This window comes from Triturus cristatus, chromosome 4_1 (assembly GCF_964204655.1).
Source record: "Triturus cristatus chromosome 4_1, aTriCri1.1, whole genome shotgun sequence".
NCBI lineage: Eukaryota > Metazoa > Chordata > Amphibia > Caudata > Salamandridae > Triturus > Triturus cristatus.
In genome coordinates, this window is record NC_140585.1 from 104,460,253 (window position 1) to 104,469,210 (window position 8,958).

Consider the following 8,958-nt stretch of genomic DNA (forward strand, 5'->3'; position numbering starts at 1 on the left):
CGAGTATCTTGAACATCCGATGCTGTTCAAGCCCAGAGGATTCTCCCACTGCCCCTGGACTCCCACAAACCCTCGAGGACACGTTTGTAGAGTGGAGAATACTTGATTTTACCGCCATCTTCATGTGTAACATACTACGCGCCTTTTTCACTTCACCCTTGAGCGCTATATTGGTGGCATCGCCTGTGCACCTTCACCTGTGTCATAGTCCCATTATGGCACCAGGCCCCACCCTTACCACAACAGAGTATGCATGCATAAATCAATACACAACACAACTTTTGTTTGGGAAAAATATTGCTGCAGGTTTATTTCATACAAAAGTATGCAATATGGTGGGTTATCTTACGGGCGATCCAAGGGCAGGCAGCTGTATAAACCTATGCTGCCCTGCCCGCCTGATGAGCCACGCACTGTGGAGAAACCCATCAGCGCTACCCTTATGGGTTCCCCCTTGAGCGCTATGTTAGTGGCATCGCCTGTGCACCTTCACCTGTGTCATTTCTAGTTTTCCTGTCCCCCAAAATGCAATAAGTATATATACATTATTGATTTTCAATTTCTGATCCCACATTCTCCTCGCTTGTCGGATCTATAATTTTCTGCTTGAATTGCTGCTTGTGTTAATTGTTTTCGTCATTTCCTGTAAATCTTCGGGGTCACTTAGCTGCGATCAACATCCCCCAATATCTTAGAGGTCTGAAGGTTCCACAAACCATCACAATAAACACAGACCAGGCCCCTCTGTGAATACTATTGTGTGAGACGTGACAGGGCCCTTCTTTCATGCCACTAAAAAGAGACTTTTCACCCTTGTCGTGGCCTGCGCGGTGCCTTCTTTGGATGGGTGATGGAGGGTAGAAGACAAACCTCAAGGCGCTTCTGGGAGGAAGAAGTGATCAGCGGCTCCTCTTGTGAAACACTCCTTCACTTTTACACTTACAACAGTGCAGGAAAGGGGTGTGGAGATCAGTTAGGTTTATAGGCGGTGGTTTCTGGGTAATATGCCGAAGGTATAAACATACAGAGTGAAGGAAGTGGAAATAAAATAAAGTAAAATGTGTGTAAACCTTTTGTATTCTTAAAAATGTAACAGTAAAAATTGATCTTCCCATACCGGGAGTCGAACCCGGGCCGCCTGGGTGAAAACCAGGAATCCTAACCGCTAGACCATATGGGAGGCGTGTCGGTGTTAGCTGGGCTCGGAGTATTTGTAGCGCAAATGACCGTATCCTCTCGTAGTGTGTTTCTCAGTGTTGAATGCACCACGACTTTCTAAATAAAGAAAATAGCAAAGAATAGAGATAAACTCAGCTGGTCTGGGTCAGGGTGTGTGGGATCAGCTTGGTCATTTCCGCTCTGTACAGGAATAAAACACGCAGACTGCTGCAGGAACACGCGCCTCGGAGGAAGGAAACAGCAAAGACAGAGGGTCAGCGAGGAAGGAATCTAAACAGAGGCGACGAGCACCTAAACCACTGAGGCTGAAAAGAAGAATAAGATAGGCAGAGAAAAGAATGAGAAAAACACAGACTTAGAAGAAAAGAATAGAGACAAAACGGATACACTGGAGAGCGGAAGTCAACAATCTGCCCTTGTGATCTTGATCACACGCGAGGATGAGCCCCATTCAGAAATACTACACACACTACAAGGACGGGTTATCAAAACGTAACCTCTGATCCTCTAGGAGCGGGGGACAGTACGCACCGGTGTGGAGCGGACACACATAGCGCCTGTACACAAGTACTTGTGAGTAGAAGGTGCAGCGCCCGGAGAGTCCTCTCTCCGTACTCCGTGGACAGTTACCACGGGCCACGGATGCTCCCAGCAGCCGCGAGCAGCACTTGCGGCGTTTCACCATATTGACCGCGTGGCCTAATGGATAAGGCGTCTGACTTCGAATCAGAAGATTGAGGGTTCGAGTCCCTTCGTGGTCGGGCTCTTTTACCTACTACTGAAAGGACATTTTATCAAATCTACAATCCTGCGCACATTTAAATGTTTTTGTTTTTAAATCTATGCAGGATGCTACCAAGGAGGTGGTGATTCTAATAAATGCCCACAAAACCTCGCTTAATAAATATACTTTCTGCAAATTCCTAAATTGTGACTCTTTTTCACAACACGCACAGTGTCTCTCACTAAATCACTGCACAGTGTCTCTCACTTAATCACAGCACAGTGTCCCTCACTAAAGCATTGTACAGCGTCCCTCTCTACAGCACTGCACAGCGTCCCTCTCTACAGCACTGCACAGCGTCCCTCACTAAAGCACTGCAGTGTCCCTCACTAAAGCACTGCAGAGTCCCTCACTAAAGCACTGCAGAGTCCCTCACCAAAGCACTGCAGAGTCCCTCACTAAAGCACAGCACCGTGTCCCTCACCAAAGCACTGCAGCGTCCCTCACTAAATCACTGCAGAGTCCCTCACTAAATCACTGCCCAGAGGCGTTGAAACAATCTGCGCATAGCGGGGGTGGCCGAGTCCAACAGTACTGGCCCCATGGAAACCTATGTTGAACGTTCATTGGGAGACACCTTTGGCAGAGATTGTTTCTCAACTCCGTTTGCGGTGGAGCGGACTCATCGGTCCCTGGCCCCCAGATCTGCTCCTGGCGCTCCCCCTCGTCTTATCATCGCGCGCCTGCTGAATTATCATGATGGAGATGTCGCGTTGAGAAAGGCTAGGGAAGTGGAAAATCTGCAGTACCAAGGAATGACTCTTTCTCTAGACCCAGACTTCACGGCACTGGTGCAGGAGGCCCGGCGCAAGCTTCAAGATATAACAAGCATTGGCAAAGCCAATAGGTCTCGCTTTTGGGACCTTATAAGTATTTAGTTATGCAGCACAATATCCTATAACTGTTGCATGGCCAAACACTTATAAGGTTCCAAAGGCGAGACCTATTGGCTATGCCAATGCTTGTTATTGCCTTGGAAACGTTTCCACTTCCAGGAAACCAAAGATGCCGAGCTAAAATCAACATTTTTGTCTGCAGTTTTGGGAATATGTCCGCGTCAGGTTTTTTTTCCGTATAATTGTTTTACTTTCTTCTTTCTCTGCTATTTGGTGCGCAGCAGGCGGGCAACTAGGGCCAAATATCGGGGGGGGGGGAGGCTGAAAAAGATTTCGGGTGGGGGGGCTAATTCTTCAGAGGCAGAGTGGCTCTAAGAAGAGGTGAAAACACAAAAAAGCCTCATTAACACGTAGTGTTCTTTTAAAGACCTGTGAAGCACTCGGATGCGGCTGCAATTAGACGGTCGCCGTCCCGTGAAGCTGTCTCAGCCCAGGCGGACATGCACGATGGGGGTGGGGCTGGAGCCTGGGTGTTGTGCGCCTGGTGAGCAGTGTGATGGGTTGAAGATTCCTAGTGCCGCTGTCAAGCGTGAGGTGACCGCCCATCACCCTTTGCTTTTGTCAGGCTGTTTAACCTGCCTGATGGGTTTGCGGGACTGACACTCTGCAGCCTCATCAAACGGCGATTAATAAAACTCCCAGAACAAGTCACGCTGCCAATGCAGTCTTCTGAGTAAAGTTGCAAATTATTGCTGTTATTTACGGGTTACAGAACAGGACCCATAATTTAGCCCACTAAAGCTAGCTCGCACGGGCAGGGCACCTATAACAGCGAAGTGAGGAAGGGGGGGCTCTGGCAGTGACGGGGGCCTCCCCAGAGCTGTGGCAGAGTTAAAGGGCGATCTGGAGGCAGAAGGGTACAGTAAGGGTACCTCTGCGACAGTCGGTACAGTAAGGGTACCCCTGTCCGGCACAGTAAGGGTGCCCGAGCCAAGGTCCGGGAGCCGAAGGAGGTTCTGGGAAGACCACGACGGCGCCCCGTTAGTCCTTCGGGCGGTTGGGGGGCCTGACCAACCGGGGGTGTGCCATAACACGCTCCGCCCCCGTTAAAAGGGGCGGGAGTATTAGACAGATCACGTAATCCAAAGGAGGATCTGAAAAATGTGCTGCACTGCCGGGCATCGACCCACCGTGCGTGCTGGCTCGCAAGGCGGGCGGAGCAGCGAGGGGCTGCTTGCCCTGGATCGCCCGTAAGATAACCCACTCTATCGTCATACTTATGTTGTATGAAATAAACCTGCAGCAGTTCTTCACCCATAACTAATGTGTCAGTGTAATCATTGGGTGATGTCTGTGCATACGTGTTGAGTGGAGCGGATGACGGTGTGGTCACTATGGGTAAACTTCAAGGGAACAAGGGTAGGCGTGTTAGTGACGGAATTGAGTTCTGTACATGTTATTATTTACGCAACCCGTGTACGTTGAAGAGCCGTAATTTCTAAATGGGTTACAAAGACGAGGAAGTGACTTTTGAGTATGTTTAGAAGCGCAGCATAGGGGTCTGTTGCCAGCGGGTAATGCTAATTTGCTGAATGGCGCAGGCTTTTGCCCTCCTTCACTGCTCATTTGTTAACTCAACCTGGTGACTCTGGGCTCATGCCGGCAGCTAACAGCTTTGTTCTTTTGTGGCACTCCGGCTTTAGCTGTGAACATCGGAAGCTAAATCACAGGTTCCGCAATTGCTTAAAATGTAAAGAAGTAGGAAAAAAATGTGTTTCTATTTTTTTACTTTTTGAGCAATCACGGCACCCTCGCTTTAGTTTACGATGGTGCTACGATTGTAACAAAAGTGCTTGAGTCACATAGAAGACATTTTGTAACTTGCAAGGCGTTATCACCAGCGCATGGAGGCTGACAAAGAGAGAAGCACCGATATGAAGGATCTGCCCCCATTTCCTAGAAAGAGAATGTCCTGCACCCTTTCGGCGCTGGTGCCAGTAAATGCACAAACTGCAAGTCCCCGTCCGCTGTTTTTATGGCTGAGAGTGAAAAGGCTAGAAGTACAGTGAGCACAAATAGTTTTATTTATTGAAGAAAAAGACACGCACACTTTAAAGCTTTTCAGCAAGCAGGAAGGGGGTGGCAAATGGTGTGCACTTTCACAGCCGCTTTGATGTCCTCAGTGGCCGCATGGCTCACTGAGGACATCAAAGCGGCCGTGAGTGAAAGTGATCACGCAGTGCTTTTCAGGCTGCCAAATAGTGCGCGCGCCCGGCGCACATGCACTGTATTTGGAGGCCTGAAAAGCACTCGTTTGCACTTCCAGATCCCCCTTTAACAAAAGCTCTCGCGAGAGCAGCTCTAAAGCGGTGTCTCAGGCGAGACCTAAAAAAGACGCTGCGTAACGAGAATATGCGCTATTCCATGTTGTACCCGGCACGCCTCGGTGTGCAACTCAACGGTAAAACTACTATCTTTGACACACCGGCGGAGGCAGCTGACTTCTTGAAACGACATAAATCGGACAGAGCGGCTTTCCCTGCAAAGTAGAACCCTGGTCACTGGGAGCATGAACTCACTGTACTGGTGCATATAGCACTCTCGGAGAGGCTCGGACACTGATGCCCTCTCAGGGTTCTTTGCAGATTTCAACGCTGGAGTGCTCTCCCTCTCTCCCCATTGGTGTGGGAGTTCTTTCTTCTTGTTTCCCCCCTTTTAGCTCTATCATTCACTTAAAAAAAAAGACATGCTTACATATCGATATCTTTCTGAGCTCAGCTTCATATAAATGATGTAGACTTATTATTATAATCGTGGTATGCTTGGGGCGTTGTTGCCCCCCTTGGAGATCTCCTCTTATTCACAATAGGTATGGGGATTGTTTTTCTTGTTCTTTAATCCTATTTAGGTACACTATGTTGGGATTCACCGGATACAGGTTGGGTGGTTATCCGATGTGGGTGGGGGGGCTGGGTTCTTTGGCTAATGATGGGTTTTTTTGCGCCCAGGCCTTGGAACATGGCAATGGTTAGCTATTTGACTGCAATCATTTTATCACATTGCACCTACGGTAATGTCAAAGGAAGGGCGGTCCAGGGGCCTTGAATTACGTTGCATAACGTGGTACGTCAGGGGGTTGTCCAATCCGCGCAAGGGGCGATAAGTACTTGCCTATTTACCCAGACACAAGATACAGGTGGCGCTACTACAGGAGACTCATTACGCTCCGAAATCAGATAATAGCTTTGTAGCCACTTGTGGTAGTAACAGATTTTCTGCAGGGTATAGCAGATATTCTAGGGGGGGTTTGTATCCTGATTCGTAAATCGTTACCCTTTAGTACGCAGACTATGATCAGGGACCCGGAGGGTCGCTACTTACTGGTGGCGGGCTCTGTGGGAGCGCAGCGACTACTTTTCATAAACGTTTACACTCCTAATATAGACACCCGTGGTTTCTTCGCTAATATTTCAGCTCATATTGCTGGCTTATCAATTGATTCTATCATGATTGGGGGTGACTACAATCTCACATTACAGCCTGGCTTAGACACAACGGGCACAGGACACAATACTAAACCATGCTCCACTAGGGAACTATTGGCATAGACAAGCACACACCTTATCACAGACGTCTGTAAGGTTGGGGCGTGGCTTGTAGCCCAGTATGGTGGTTGGTTGAGCGACGTGCTACGGGCCAGGGTAGCTAATGCGTCCAAAATCCGATATTTCCTGACGCATCAGGATACTGGTGAATACATAAGGGATTATCTGCCCGCAGAGGGGATGCTAATGCAAAGGTTCCGAATGGCTGGGATGGCCGAGAGATCGAGTTTTTTGTTGCGATGGAGTCCGGAGCAGCGTGAGGCCTAAGCGGTGGGTGGAGACTACAAGGCAGCGACCTGTCCTACGTTGTGGCAGGGCCGGAGTAGCTTGAAGACGGGTGGCATACTAACGTGAGTCCCAGGCCTGGACTCGCTACACGGAGAAGACCCCTCTGAGCTGAATTTCAACCTGTATTGCTCGAAGTGACCGGGGCGTCCTTCCGGCATCCAGGTACACCCAGGGAGGCATTGCCAGTGGGACCGCCCTGATGAGAATTAGCGGGGGCCACTGATTAGGTGCAGTCTGCCCGTGCTTCCTGCTTCTCCCCTCTTCCTCTCACCAACTGTTCCTTGGCGCGGCGGCCAGGAGTACGCTGCTGTCGACCGGGGACCCAGGGTACAGAGTCTGGAGCGCGGACCTGCTGAAGGTGCCCGACTGTGCACCCAGGGCCGGACTAGCCGTAGCGGGCACCGGGCAATCCCCTGGTGGGCCACAAGGCTCGGGGCCGGTTTTGGGCCCCCGGGGGCCGCTTTTGTTACAGGGCCTTTTTTTGCAGCATAGTTGCAAAATCGGCCCTGTAACAAAATCGGCTGAAAACCGGCCCTGGCAAAGAGCTCAGCCGCACCCCCAACCCCTGGGGGGGGGGGGCGAGCACTTTGCCAGGGCCGGTTTTGGTTCCCAGTCCGGCCCTCCGTGCACCGCCCTGATCAGGGCCCGGAGTATCCTACGCTGCCCCTGATAAGGCTGCGGTGGCACTGTGGATATTTCCCCCTTTCCTTCCTGTCTCCCCTGTAGAGTGTGTGGCTTGGAGGTGGCAGGGAGCCTCCGGTCGGTGACCGCAGAGGCGGCTGAGGACCTGGCTGCGAAGGGGGCCCAGAAGACGACAGATCGTGGTGCTGCAGAAGGGCCTTTCCCCGATACAACCTTGTCACGCACCCGCAGGCTCGAGTAGTTGACATTCATCTTGGGGGCCGTTGGATCTTTTTCACTTGCGCCACCTGGGGGCCCCCCCTTCCCACGGCGGTAGTTGGACACCAGCGCAACTACCATTCTCACTGCAGACTGTGAGTACATTTCCTCTATGTGGAGCTCATTGTTTGAGACAAGGCGGGAAACTCGGTTGGCTTCCTGCTGAGGCCTTGTACTGATATTGAGTGATATATTGACCATTGGCTCCATTTGGCATCATTGACTCCATTTTCTGTGCTGACTCCATCTTGTGCAACAGACTCCATTTTCTGTGCTCGCACGTAGCTGCAAAGTGGGGAGGGCATGTTTATGCTCTTCACTTGTTTTTCGCTCCTCACCGTTCAGAGTGAACTGGAACATGTTGTGTGGGATGCATGCTTGGTACCTTTCAGGGAATGTGCGGAATGTAAATCTCTGTCTCGGAGTCAAAATACGGGAGCCTGAACAGCCTCCGTCTTGAACTTGACACAGACCAGTACAGCCAGCTTGTTTTTTTCCAATAGAAGGGGGTGAGGTTTCTAGAATCTTCGCCTCACGTTGAGTAAAGGTATTAAAGCTGGGGACCTTCAGGGGTGCGGTTAGAAGCTCACCACTGAGTAGATGTACTGCTGTGGAAGTGACAGAATTTGGGTCCCGATCGAAATCCTTCCTGGGCTGTCGAAGGACTTCTCCAGCTTGAGTTGGCAAGGATGTTGCATGATTGATCGGTGAGGTGTTCCTTATTTTATGTACATAATTTTTAAGTTTCTTAGCTTTTTTGCTACATGTATATATACTGCATTTTATTCTGGTTTTGCACTTGAACTATTTGATATCTGGGAGTCTGCATTAACTGATATATATATATTTTGCCTTCCTTTCTAAAATATTGAATTAATAAACATGTGTGTGTCACTTTAAATGCACCTGAATATGTCTTCTTGCCTTGTCTCCTGGGAGAGCTGTTTAACGTGTGTGTTGTTTAAAGGTGCAGTAGTGCATTTTCCTCCTCTTGGGAGTGCAGGATCCCAGGTGTGTCCTATTGTTTCACTACAGGCCCCGGACAATAATATCGGTGGAAGGGGCCGACAGGGGGCGCAGTGCGGCGTGAGCCCAGAGACATAATTAAGTGAGAACAGGATCTGCTTGTGGAGGGTTCGCTTTGCAGCTGTCGAGACATAATAATGTTCATATGTGACTCAAGAGGCTAATGCGGCTTGCAAAAGCAGTCAAGAACGCTAGACATTGAAAGCTTTGGCAGTTTGTTGTGCCCGACTTGATGGCTACAGTGGACAGAGCGACACAGCTGAGGCACTATTCGTCTAGGGAGATCTCACTGCGCAGAGCTGACGTGGTTCATTCTGGATCCCCAGCGATGCCTTGCATC

General features: G+C 50.0%; 2 non-coding genes across 2 annotated transcripts; one reads left to right on the forward strand and one right to left on the reverse strand.

The window, feature by feature from the left end:
- Positions 1–1,108: 1,108 nt before the first annotated feature.
- TRNAE-UUC (transfer RNA glutamic acid (anticodon UUC)) lies at positions 1,109–1,180 on the reverse strand. The gene has a single exon. It is a non-coding gene; the product is annotated as a tRNA-Glu (tRNA).
- A 687-nt stretch (positions 1,181–1,867) lies between these two features.
- TRNAR-UCG (transfer RNA arginine (anticodon UCG)) lies at positions 1,868–1,940 on the forward strand. Its single transcript has one exon. It is a non-coding gene; the product is annotated as a tRNA-Arg (tRNA).
- The last annotated feature ends 7,018 nt before the right edge of the window (positions 1,941–8,958 follow it).